Below are 14,303 nucleotides of genomic sequence, written 5' to 3' on the forward strand. Positions count from 1 at the left end.
TTGTTTTTAATTGCTGAGTAGTATTCCATTGTATAAATATACCACAATTTGTTTATCTGTTCTGTTGATAGACATTTGGAGGGTTTCCATTTTTAGACTGTTATGAATAAGGTGCTATGAACATTCCTGTACAAGTCTTGTAGTCATAACTTTTCATTTCTCTTGAATAAATAACTAGGAGTTGAATTGATGTGTCATAGGATGGATGGCTGTTTAACTTTTAAGACACTGCCAAACAATTCTCCAAGGTAGTTATGCTATTTTACCCTTTGACCAACAGTGATGTTCTATATCCTTGCCAACACTAGAATTTCCAGTCTTTTTGAGCTTGCTCATTCTACTAGGTGTGAAATAGTAACTTACCATGGTTTTTGTTTTACAACAGCTTTATTGAGATATAATTGATTTATGTAAAACTTACCTTTTTAAAAAGTTTACCTTTTTTTTTTTGTTTTGTTTTGTTTTTAAAGATTTTATTTATTTACTCATGAGAGACACAGAGAGAGAGAGGCAGAGACAGAGGCAGAGGGAGAAGCAGGCTCCATGCAGGGAGCCCGACATGGGACTTGATCCCGGGTCTCCAGGATCACTCCCTGGACCGAAGGTGGCACCAAACTTCTAAGCGACCCGGGCTTCCCCAATATTTACCTTTTTAAAGTGTACAACTCAGTAGTTTTTAATATATTCACAGAGTTGTGCAGCCATGCCCCTAACTTCAGAACACTTTCATCACACCCCAAAGAAACCTTGTACCAATTAACAGTCACTCCTTGTTTTGTCCTCCGACAGCTGTAAGCTGCTTCCCCCCCCCCCCCCCCCAGCCTTTGGCAATCACCAATATATTTTCTGTTTCTGTAGATTGCCTACCCTGAATATTTCATATACATGAGATCATACAATATACGTGGCCTTTGCGTCAGCTTTTTTCATTTATCATAGTGTTTCCAAGGTTCATCCATGTCATAGCACCGATCAGTATGGGATTCCTCTTATGTCTTAATAATATTCTCTAGTATGGTTCTACTGTTTTTTGCTTATCTCTTCATCCCTTGATGGACATTTGGTTAATTTCTACTTTTGGGTTGTTACAAATGGTACTGTTATGAACATTCATAGAAGTTTTTGGACAGGCATATGTTTTGGGTATGCACCTAGGAGTAGAATTGCTAGGTCAGATGGTAACTCTATGTTTAACATTTTGAGGAATTATCAAACTATTCTCCACAGAGGCTGCCCCATTTTACATACCCACTCACAATGTCTGAGGGTTCTAATTTCTCCATATCTTCACCAGCACTTACTATTGCCTTTTTATCATAGCCATCTTCATCAGTATGGGGTGGTAGCTCGTTGTGATATGCATCTCCCTAATGACTAGCAGTCACTTTTTTTGCTCAAAATCATGTCTTCTTTTCTCAGAATTCCTTAAATGACTCCTCATGCCTTGGAAACCAAGGTCACTCCTTACTTTTCACGATTTATTCTCAGCCTCATCTCCTGTTACTCTCCTTCCTTTTTTCTAGTCATTGGACACAAAGTAGATAATTGTTCACTCTTCAGATTCTTCCACTAGACTATGTGCTCCTTACTTTTCACGATTTATTCTCAGCCTCATCTCCTGTTACTTTCCTTCCTTTTTTCTAGTCATTGGACACAAAGTAGATAATTGTTCACTCTTCAGATTCTTCCACTAGACTATGTGCTCCTCGAGGGAAATCTCTCACTTTCATCTAACATAAGTTTCCAATGACTCTACCTCCCTAATGACTCCACTGTCTGTCCCCTCCCACTCTGTCTCACTTTTCTTTTACTATATTTTTTTGAGTTATTTTCTTAGAGGCCACTCTAGGGATTACAATTAACAGTTTAGCTTGAAACAAACTTGTTCCTATTAATAATAACTTAATTTCAATTGTGTACAAAAAGCTTTGCTCTAATATAGCTCTCTTTCCTTCTACTTCCCTTTTTGGTGTTATTGTCATATGAAATATGTCTTTATACATTAAAATCTTTCATCACAATTTTCTAATTATCACTACCTGAAGTTATCTTTTAAATCAAGAGAAGGGAAGAATTACAAATAGCAATATGTTTATTCTGTCTTTTTTGTTTGTTTGTTTATCCTGTCTTTATATTTACATGTGTAGTGACCTTTACTAGCATTCTTTGTGTCTTTGAGTACATTTGGATTGCTGTCTAGTGTGCTTTCATTTCAGCTTGAAGGATGGACTCCTTTTAGTATTTCTTGTAGGATAGATCTTGTAGGATAGATGAATTTTCTCAATTTTGGTTATCTGGAAATTTCTTGACTTTACCTTTTTTGTTTGATGAATTCTTGGCTGATAGGTTTTTTTTCCCCCCCAGCACTTTGAATATGTCATCTTAACTGCCTCTGGCCTCTATAGTTTGTTTGTTTGTTTGTTTCTTTTTCTTTCTTTTCTTTCTTTCTTTCTTTCTTTCTTTCTTTCTTTCTTTCTTTCTTTCTTTCTTTCTTTCTTTCTTTCTTTTCTTTTCTTTTCTTTTCTTTTCTTTCTTTCAATTTTATTTATTTATTCATGAGAGACACACAGAGAGAAGCAGGGACACAGGTAGAGGGAGAAGCAGGCATGGGGACTCGATCCCGGGTCTCCAGGGTCATGCCCTGAGCCGAAGGGAGGCGCTCAACCACTGAGCCACCCAGGCATTTCAGTGAGATATTATTATACCCTAAGTTTTTAGATTTGGTTTGTTTGGGTTCTTAGAACATATTTATAGAAGCAAATTTAAGGTGTTTTTTACTAAGTTCCCTGTCTGACTTCTTCAAAAATAGTTTTATCGATAGCTGCTTCTTTTCTCTGCCTGCTATATTTTATTATTTCTTTGTGTTTCTTCCTATTTTTTTTGAGTAGACTTATTGAATAGTATAATCTGACAACTCTGGACATCAGCTTCTCCCACCTGCCTCGGGCTTGGTTTCTCTCTGCTTGTTCATTTAATGACTTAAACAGATTGTTTTTCTGAAGCCTATACTCTGTCACATGCAACCACTGAAGTTTCTGCTCAGTTAGCTTACTGGCCAGCCAGTGATGGGACAGAGATTTCTTAAATGCCTCAAACACATCTGTTCTCCCAGTCTTTGACCAGGGCCTGAGTGTGCATGTTGGGCACGATTTCCATGAAGCTCCAGAGGCAACTTTTAAGTATGTCTTCCTGCTTGTGCAAAGCTTCAGTGTCAACCAGAGGTGAGCCATGAGGCCCTTCTCATAACTTTCCCAGACATGTGCATGGCCTTCTAGATTCATAGACCTACACTGTGATGTCTCAAGCCTTCCTTTGGACATCTTATTCCCTTTTTTTTTCCTTTTAAGTTGTTTTGTTTGTGTGTTGTTCGTCCTTTTGTTAGCCTCAACTGGTTTGGGTGCCTCAGGCAGCTGTGATGTTAAACAATTGTTGATTTTTTTTTTTTTTTTACAAACACTCTGGGGTAGTGTTGTTTGCACACTGAGCTTTGAGCTCTGAGTGGATCAAATGAAGTCAAATTCTAAAAAAGGAGCTTTTCAGGGAGCTGTTAGAGAAGTCAAGTAGGAATAGTTTTCTAGGGGAAGGACTGTTAGGAAGCTGCAGCCCTGTTCTGTCCCATTCAGTGGTTGCCAGGCTGCTGGTTTTCCCCAGCGTTGTGGGTGGTTGGTTTTCAAAGATTTCCACAAAGCTGGGGAGGGAGTTCAGGGGAAGTTAAAAGACTATGGCACTTACTGTTCATATTAAGGTTCACCCATTTTTCTTGGATAAATGCTTGTCAGATTGTTGAAAGTCGCTTGTTAATTTCTAGATTTCTGAAACAATTGATTTTTGACAATTTTTACTAGTATTGCCATTGCCTTTGTGGAGGAGTGGATTTTCAGAAGCCTAGTAGTGCACGTCCTCTCATTATGGTTTTAATTTGCCTGTCCTGATGAGTAATGAGGTCAAAGATATTTTCCTGTGCTTATTTGTTATTTGTGTATCTTTTGTGTTATATCTGTTAAATATTTTGCTTATTTAAAAAAGTTTGCCTTTTTATTGTTGATTTGTAGAAGTTTTTCATAGACTCTAGACACAGAGAGAGTAGCATATATATGCTTTGTCATATATATGTATTATGAATACTTTTTTTCAGTCTCTGGCTTGCCTAATCATTTTCTCAGTGGTATCTTTTAGTTGGCAGAAGTTTTGGTTACATAGTTTATCTTTTATTATGATTAGTGTTTATTATGTCTTAGAAATCTTTGCCTATCTCAAAGTTGTGAAGATAGTCTATGTTTTTTTCTTAAGAACTTTCTAGTTCTGGGACTCCTGGGTGCCTTAGGGGTTGAGTGTCTGCCTTTGGCTCCGTGCCCGTCACCCAGTCACCCCCACCCCCCGCCCACCTCCCCTTGCACCACCCCTAGTTGGTTTCCCAGAGTTAGGAGTCTTTCATGTTCTGTCTCCCTTTCTGATATTTCCCACTAATTTTTTTCTTTTTTCCCCTTTATTCCCTTTCACTATTTTTTATATTCCCCAAATGAAGGAGACCATATAATGTTTGTCCTTCTCTGATTGACTTGCTTCACTCAGCATAATAACCTCCAGTTCCATCCACGTTGAAGCACATGGTGGGTATTTGTCGTTTCTAATGGCTGAGGAATATTCCATTGTATACATAGACCACAGCTGCTTTATCCATTCATCTGTTGATGGACACCGAGGCTCCTTCCACAGTTTGGCTATTGTGGACATTGCTGCTATAAACATCGGGGTGCAGGTGTCCTGGCGTTTCATTGCATCTGTGTCTTTGGGGTAAATCCCCAGCAGTGCAATTGCTGGGTCATAGGGCAGATCTATTTTTAACTCTTTGAGGACCCTCCACACAGTTTTCCAGAGTGGCTGCACCAGTTCACATTCCCACCAACAGTGCAGGAGGGTTCCCCTTTCTCCACATCCTCTCCAACATGTGTTGTTTCCTGCCTTTCTAAACTACTTTAGCTCTGCCTCACAAATGATGATTTAAGTTTTCATTATTATTCCATTCAAGATATTTCTAAAAGTCACAAATGTTTTCTTCTGTCAGGGGTTATTTAGAGGTATGTTTGCTTCATTTTCAGTATTTGGTTTGTTTTTCTTTATCTTACAGTTACTGATTTCTAATTTAATACTATTATGTTCAGAGTATCTAATTTAATACTATTATGGTCAGAGAACATACTTTGTAGAGTTTTAGTTCTTTGAAATTGGAATTACTGAGACTTAACAATCAGCATATGGACTTTCTTGGTGAGTGTTTCATGTAAACTTTGAAAAAATTAGTGTTCTGCTGATATTGGGTGTTATAGTCTATAAATATTAATTAGGTCAGTGTTGACAGTATTGTTCAAGTCATTTTTTTTTTAAGAGCAAGTATTGTTTTTTTGTTTTTGTTTTTTTATTTTTTATTTATTTTATTTATTTTATTTTATTTTTTATTTTTTTATTTATTATTTATGATAGAGAGAGAGAGAGAGGCAGAGACACAGGCAGAGGGAAAAGCAGGCTCCATGCACCGGGAGCCCGACGTGGGATTCGATCCCGGGTCTCCAGGATCGCGCCCTGGGCCAAAGGCAGGCGCCAAACCGCTGCGCCACCCAGGGATCCCCTTGTTCAAGTCATTTATGTTTTTATTGATTTTATCTACCTCTTCAATCAACTGCTGATAAAGTGGTGTTAGAACTTCTATTATGATTGTAGATTTGTCTGTTTTTCCCTTTATTAATTTTTATTTTGTATATCTCAAACCTCTCTAATAGGTATGTACACATTTATAATTGTTATATCTTCTTTATAAATGGTCCATTTTATTATTATGCAATGCTATCTTTGTCTGGTAACAGTTTTTTTCTTAAAGTTAATTTTGTCTGATAGTAATGTAAGCCACACCATCTTTCTTGTGCTAAGTGTTTGTATGGTATGGTCTTTTTCATTCTTTTACTTTCAGCTAGTCTGTGCCTTTATATTTCAAGTGTGTCTTATGAGCAGCTTATTTATCCATTCTGACAAGCTCTTTCTTTGAAATAGAATGTTCACCCTATTTATATTTAATATAATTATTGATGTAGATGTGTTTAAGTCAACCATCTTAATGGTATTTTGCTCTTTCTCCTGTTTATATTTTTATGTACATCTCTTCTTCTCTTCAGGGATAATATATTCCATTTTGTCTCTTCCATTAGCTATCTAGTTACACCTCTTTTTCTAGTATAGTTCAGTCCAATGAAACTTTCTGAAGTGAAGGATATATTCTATATTTCTGTTGTGATGTGATATATTCTATAGTTGTGTTGTGAAGTTCTAACAGGCACTAGCCACATGTGGTTATTAACCATTCAAAATGTGAACAGTGCAGTTAAGGAAACTAATTTTAGATTTTATTTAATTTTAATTAATTTAAACTTGAATTTAAATAGCAACACATGACTAGTGGGTACTCTATTGAAGAGTGATGCTCTAGGGATCATAATATACATCTTGAACTTATCATAGTCTCCTTTCAAATAAAAGATATATTTTAGGAACAATGTGGTAACATTTCAACACTATACTTTCCTATACCTCTCATAACCTTGGTAGTCTTGCTATCATATATTTTAATTTTGCATATGCTAAGAACACCACAACATTGTTATTTTTTATTTTAGGCAACCAATGGAATTTTAAATTAAATATATATGTATAAAATGGAGGTTATTTTTAAAGTTTTTAATATTTACCCATATTTTAATATTTTATGTTGCTTTTCATTTCTTCTTGCAGAGTCAGAAATCCATCTGAAAGCATTTCCTTTCAGCCAGAATAGTTTTTTTTTTTTTATCGCTTCTTTTTAGTAGGCTTGTGATAGGAATTCTCTCATCTGTTGTCTTTTTCTTTTCTTTTCTTTCTTTTTTTTTTTTTTAAGATTTTGCTCATTTATTTTGAGAGAGAGAGAGAGATTGGGAACATGAGCATGAGCAGGGGGAGGGGTGGAGGAAAAGAGAGAAAATCTTAAAAGGTCTCCCACTGAGTGCAGAGCCAGATGCAGGGCTCAATCTAAAGACCTGAGAGCATGACCTGAGCTGAAATCAAGAGTCAGTTGCTTAACCCCCTGAACGCCCAGGCACTCCTCTTTTTTTTTTTTTTTTTTTTTTTAAAGTAAGCTCTACACCCAGGGTGGAACTCAAACTCACAACCCTGAGATCAAGAGTTGTATGCTCTACTGACTGAATCAGCCAGGTGCCCTTCATTTGTTGTTCATCTTAACATGTGTTTTTATTTTGCTTTCATTTTCAAAGGAATTCCCTCCCAACACACTGGATATAGAATGCCAAGTTTTTGTTTTGTTTTGGGTTTTGTTTCCTTTTTTGTGCTTTAAAGAAACCATTTTATTATGTTCTGGTTTCTGTTGTTTCCAATAAAAAGTCAGGTGTCATTTTTGTTGTACTAATAGTTGTAATTTGCCCTTTTTCTCTATCTGCATTTAAATTTTTCTTTTTAGTTTTTCTTTTTTTAACTAGAAGTTTGGCTTTGGTGTACCTAGGTGTGTTCTTTGAATTTATCTTCTTTGCATTTCTCTGAGCAACTTGAGTCTCTGGGTTAATAAGTTTAATCGGTTTTGGAAAATTCTTGACCATAATTAAGTTGATTGATTTTCTTTTCAGCTTTGTACAGTCTTGTGTTCATCCCACCTGTTGATTCATTCATTTCTGCTAGTATATTTTTCATTTCTACATTCATTCAGTTTTTCTTTATATTTTCCATCTCTCATGCTTGAATACATTCATGTTGTCCTCCTTTTGCACTTGATATTTTAACATTTTTCATGGTCTAATAATTCTAGCATATAGGCCATTTTTAGAACTGCTTTTATTGATTTTTGAATATAGATCACATTTTCTTGCTTCTCTGTTTGTCTCATAATATTTTATTGTATGCCAGACATTGTGTATAAAAGAAGTAGAGACTGAAGTAAATGATATTTACGCCCTAAAAGGGCATGCCTCTTCATCTGCTAAGCCCCATGTCTATGGTGTGGGGTGTGGGGACCACTGGAGGAGGAATGCTGAGTCAAACTAATACGTGCTTGAGCTGGGACTGCGCTTTGTTGTTGATTAGTTAGATCCCATTTATCTCTGCCTTCAAAGGTATTGAGGAAAAGATCAGGATTTTCTTAGTAATGTTTGGGATGTGAATTCTGGTGAGATTCCAGAGCTTTCTTTATGCTTTCTAGCTGAATTTTCAGCTCTACAAACCATGGCTAGTCTCTCTTTGTTGAGCTGCATCTTTGGATTGCTGGGGAACTTTGCCGTTTAGTCCTATATTCCGCTTGCTTCAACCCAGATCTCTCTTGATGCTGTTGCCCTGCCTCTGGCCTCCAGAGGCCATATCAATGAAGGCCAAGAGTGCTGCAGAAGAATTTATATCAGCATTTCTGCCCTAACACCATCCTTGAGAACTGCTCCCTTATACGGTATAAAGACATGAAGTGCCTTGGAGGGATTTCTGTTGCTTTTTCTGTCCCATCCTCAGCCTTGTGGTTTGTCGCCTTGGACTCACAAAAGGTCCAGCATGCTTCAGGAAGAATAACCTCTCCGTTCTTGCCATTGTGTCTGGGTATTAGTGTTCGCCCCTGTGCCAGTTGGAAGGAGTTAGTGGGTAGGTGCAGATTCTCTCATGACTGAAACTTCTCAGTAGGTTGATTAGTCATGTCACCTTGTGTGTGGCCATTTTAAGTTTGCTGAAAGTTCAGCTTGCTTATCCTGATACACCTAGGTCAGATTCCTCCTCCTCCTGCCATCCTACTGGGTATTAAAGTAAGCTGTGGGTTTCTTCTCTCCCTGAAATTACTCCTTACTCTCTAGAATCTAGTTCATTCAGATTTCTTTGTATTCTTAGCTTTATGACGGGTTTTAGGAAACTTAGTTTTACAGATCAACTGCCCTGTTCTGGTTGTTAGGTTGAAAGTAAAATTCTCTTCAACTCTCTTCATCCTAACTAGAAGTGGGGGAGTCAGGAACATTTATTTTTAATATTCATTATTTACTGATTATGCCTAATCATATTGTAATTGATAGGTTTTCTTTTCTGGAGGTGAGCCTAGGGACTCTTAAATCTTTAAGAAACTGTTCTATTTACCTAGAGAAAACTTAACAAAATAGATTTTAACACCTTACATGATAATTGAAAAAAAAAAAAACCACACTCATTTTCCCCCTGATTTCTGTGTCTTTTCTTATGATGAATGTAGCTAACTTTTTTTTTTTAATTTTTATTTATTTATTTATGATAGTCACAGAGAGAGAAAGAGAGGCAGAGACACAGACAGAGGGAGAAGCAGGCTCCATGCACCGGGAGCCTGACGTGGGATTCGATCCCGGGTCTCCAGGATCCTGCCCTGAGCCAAAGGCAGGCGCCAAACCGCTGCGCCACCCAGGGATCCCTGTAGCTAATTTTTATAATGAACTTCAGAAGTGAGGCATAATATCCACTGGTGAGAGACGGTAGGAAAACTGTTACATAGTTTGTGTTCTGTATGTAAACATCTATTTGGTAGGGGGAGGATTATGTTTAAAATTTTATCTGGGCAGCCCCCGTGACGCAGCGGTTTAGCGCTGCCTGCGGCCTGGGGTGTGATCCTGGAGACCCGGGATCAAGTCCCACGTCAGGCTTCCTGCATGGAGCCTGCTTCTCCCTCTGCCTGTGTCTCTGCCTCTCTCTCTCTCTCTCTCTCTCTCTCTCTGTCTCTATGAATAAATAAATAAAAAATCTTAAAAAAAAAACTTAAAAAAAATTATCTGTACTATTTCCTAGATACGAATTTCTTTTTATTTTTTCTTTTCTTTTCTTTTCTTTTTTCTTTTTTCTTTTCTTTCTTTTCTTTTTCCTTCCTTCCTTCCTTCCTTCCTTCCTTCCTTCCTTCCTTCCTTCCTTCCTTCCTTCCTTCCATGTGTGAGTTTCTATAGTCCTTTAACTGCTCCAAATCTCCTTGATAATGTGGATACAATCATTTCAACCTAATGGGTGTATTATAAGCCTCAAATATCAAATAGGAATCAAATAGCCTACGTGAAATGTGTAAGATAGTGCCCAGCACACAGTACTCAATAAATATGAGTCCCTGACACAGTCATTTCCTTAATCTCCTGATTCTGTTCCTCCTTATTTCCCATTATCCTATGACTGTAACACTGTTGAATATGGTTAATACTAAGGGTTGGTATGATTCTGCTTAAGAGATACGTTAAAAACATCTACATCTTCATTCAGTTATACCCTTAAAAAATGAATCTGGAGGGAATCATTACTAGTGATCTTAGTAATAATATCAATCAACTTTAAGTCTTACAAACATTGGCTTTGAATGAACATGTTTTCATATTTTGCAAATGACTGGGGGCAGCATAGTAGAGGTTGGCTTAGATCAAGTTCCATGTATAGAAGGTATCAGTTTTTAAATACAGCAAAACTCAAATATATTGTCATCAAAAAAACCCCTAGAAAAGCAAACAAAGAAAAACCCTCAACATTTTCTAGTTTAGCATACTTTGACTTTTTATTGCTGTTTTCATACATTTGTTATGCAATCAAAATTTTTCACTTCTTTTCTGTTTAGTTGTTAGTAGTTTACTCTGAAATTAATCAGAAGAGAGTTTATATTGAAAGCAATTGGATAGTGTATAGACTTCAATTTGCATTTTCTGTGCTTGCTATGCCTTCATCATTGTTCCCACCATATTCATAACACAAGTATCTTTAGATATAGTAATAGTTGTATATCAAAGTGATAGTAGCATGTTTTACCCAGTAGTAAGTTATTAACATTGTTTCTGTCTTTTGTATGAGCAACAGCACCCATTTGTAAGGAAAAGACTTGGGAGTTTGGTTAACTTGAAATAGGAAAAGTTGCTGAGCTAATAAGTCAATTAAAATCTTACATATCTCCATAAGCACATTATGGTTGCTACATATTGATTGGATTTGATTATTATTAATAAAACATGTTTTGGGGCATTTACTTACTATATTCCATTCAAGTATCATATTATTTAAATTACTTCTCCCTCTCTCAGGGACTGTTTCCATGACAGGAAAACCATAGTTGTTTGGCTTTACTCTTGCTATTACATGACTGGTTGGAGATAATGGATTTTGGTTATGAGAGAACTTTGAGATATATATATATATTTTTTTATGATTGATATATATTTATAATTAATATCTATATTATTTTTTAACCTCTTTTGGAGTTACTTTATAAATATTTTGAAAATGGTGTTTTGTTGAAGTTTGATACCCTGTTACTTTCCTACCCATATTTATGCTTCCATTTAACTCTTTGCTATTTGCATATTTAACATTTTTAAATGAAACATAAAAAGACAGACTTTTGTTAAGAAAAGGAACTTTAGCAATTATTATCTTCTTTGAAACTCATTTCATAATCAGGAAAGTAGGACCATAAGAAAGAGGTCAGAGGACTAATTAGTAGCAAAAGCCCAGATTTCCTGACTTCAGTTTGATTTTTCTTTAATAATCTGTTACAGTATTTCTGGCTACTTTTCTTTAAATTTGAGAATGCAGAGAAGATTGGTCTGTTAAGTGACTCCTTTGGAATTTAAGAGTATGAAAAATATTGAAAACTGAAAAATATTGAAATAGTTGAGGCATGGCAATGCTATTTTATTTCTGTCTTTTCCAAGAGCACTGAAAATCAATTATTGCCTTCTAGTAATGAAGAAATAAAAAATTACAGTGTTGAAACATGAACCCTGATACTCATATTTAACATCTTTTTAATAGAAGTGGCAGAGATCTTATTAGCCGACAGAGATGCTGTAGACTGGGAATATTCTCAAGTAGTCTAAAATTCAGTTTAGAACCATGTGAAAGCAGTATTATCTTATGAAAGTAAAATTTCTTAATTCACTGACCATTCAACTGAGATAATGAATGCTTATATTTTATAGTTGGTCGTCAGCTTCTTACTTGAACAGGGTTGGACACGGCATTTAGCCCAGTGCCGGGCACATAACAGACAGAGGAGTTAGACTGTTCTTCAGCTTTTTTATTATCTAGGTCTTGTCACCTCCTGCCTTAACCATTATAACTCCCACTTACCATCTTAGTCCCTAGTCTCACTCCTGCAAGTGTTCAAGTGGGTAATTGAAGATTTTTACTTTTTTGTATGAAAACCAAATCTCAAGCCTTAGATGAAATTGTTAGCTGTTGAAAAAGGGTTCTTTCATGCTTTTATTCTTGAAGTTAAACTATATTGTATCAAGCTGGTATTTCTTCCAGTGTTCGCCTTATGAAGTTATGCTCCAGGGTAGCAGGTTTTTAATAGATGTCTTTAAAGTTGACTTCAGAGTATATTTCTGCTTCCTTACATAATCTTCTTGTTGCAGTCAGTGGACCAATTATATGTGAGGTCGTTTAAGGTTTATTGGACACACTGAACTCATTTCCAAGCAATTAGGGCACACAAAGGTTTTATGCAAGAATTACAACATGGTGCTTTTAAAGTGGTGTTTTTGGCATAAAGTCGACCATGTGAAAGATTTTTTGGGGGACAGGGATGTTTGTAAATAATTTCAAGAGGTTTGAGAATTCATCAACGTGTAAATGACAGTAGCATGGAAAAATGGTCATTTTTTTGTCTGTGGATAATGTCCGCGATCATTTCAGCTGCTTGTCAGTTGATGAATGAGTGGCAAAGCTTACACAAAAGGCCTCCAGGAAGGTGTTAATGAAGAATCACTTACAGAATAGAGTCAGAGCTTCAGCAATAGTCTGAGGAGCAAAGCGTTCGATCCTTGAGATTTGCCTTATTTTCAGTAGTGTACTAATTGCTACTTACTACATGAGAATTTACTTAGAGACAAAGATTTCAGTTGAGATTTCTGTAGAGTAGCGCCCTCAAAGGGAAGAGTCCCATCAACTCTTAAAGCTGTGTACCATGGCCTGAAGTCTCCTCCAGAGTCACTACAGTAGCCTTCATTCAGTGCCTAAATTTTCTTTCGTCTTCTTTCTCCTAGGCAACATGCTAAAGACAACATTTCTTGATGCATTTTGTTACCTTTTATTTTCTTTGCTGCTTTCTGCAACTTTCATTGCAGATGCACAATTTTTGAAATATGTAATGTATAAATAGGCTTCTTTGGATCTATGTGGTAATTTAACTGCTAACGATGACATTGTTTGAAAGAGAAAATGAATTCAGGTAGTAAACCCCTAACTTAAAAGTGACATTTTAATGGATAGCTAACACATATGATAGATAGATAGAGGATTAATACTCTTAATATACAAATATATCTTACAAATTGATGAGAAACATCATATCATCCAGTAGAAAATAGGCAAAGAATTTAAATAGGCATGCCACAGGAGAGGGAATCCCAAGTGGCCAATGAGTATATGAACGTATGTTCCAACCCTTCTTAATAGTTAGAGAGATGCAAATTATACTATAAAATAGGAATTTCATGTATCACCTGGGCCAAGATTAAAAAGTATTATAGAGGCACCTGGGTGGCTCAGTCGGTTGAGCATAGGACTCTTGGTTTTGGCTCAGGTCATGATCTCATGGGATGTAGGATCAAGCCCTGTGTGGAGCTCCACACTCAGCAGGGAGTCCGCTTGAAGATTCTCTACCTCTGCCCTTTCCCCTGCTTGCATATGCATGTGAACACTTGCTCTCTGTCAAATAAATCTTAAAAAACAGAAAGTATTATACTATCCATTACCTACAAGATTGCAGGGAAAAGGTGTTGTCATACATTGCTGGTAGAAATGTGAGTTGATAGGGCTTCTTTGGAAAGTAATATGGTAGTGACTATTAAAATAAAAAATATGTATACCTCGATGTAGCAGTTTCTTTTTCAGGTTCCATTCATTAAGGAAAAAAAGTCAATATATAAAGGGATTGGTACACAATATGTATTGTAGCATTTTGGTGTTATTGATAGTGACAAAAACTAGAAGCAATGAGTGTGTCAGTAGAGGAATGGTTGAATAAATTATTGTTTACCCGTGTTATGGAATCTTTTGGAGCTGTTAAAAAGGAATGTTAGATTTATATCTGTGGACCTTGAGGGTGGCCATGCCATATTGTTAAGCAAAAGTTGCAGACTGAAAAACAAAAGTTAGCAGACTTTAGTGTAGTATATGAAGTCTGATACTATTTTTCTTTTAACAGCTTAAACACCTTTCATAGGTACATTATACATCCTTTTGTATGCAGAAAAAAGTGTGGAAGGTTACACTCCAGGTTTTTTATTTTTTTTGAAGGCATTTGGTTAGGA

At 36.3% G+C, this 14,303-nt stretch overlaps 1 protein-coding gene across 3 annotated transcripts in view; it reads left to right on the forward strand.

Annotated features, from left to right (window-relative positions):
* Positions 1 to 14,303, forward strand: part of VWA8 (von Willebrand factor A domain containing 8) — a 340,735-nt gene that overhangs the window by 14,959 nt on the left and 311,473 nt on the right. The gene's annotated exons all lie outside the window — the stretch shown is intronic.

The sequence above is a fragment of the Vulpes vulpes genome, chromosome 6 (assembly GCF_048418805.1).
Source record: "Vulpes vulpes isolate BD-2025 chromosome 6, VulVul3, whole genome shotgun sequence".
Classification (NCBI taxonomy): domain Eukaryota; kingdom Metazoa; phylum Chordata; class Mammalia; order Carnivora; family Canidae; genus Vulpes; species Vulpes vulpes.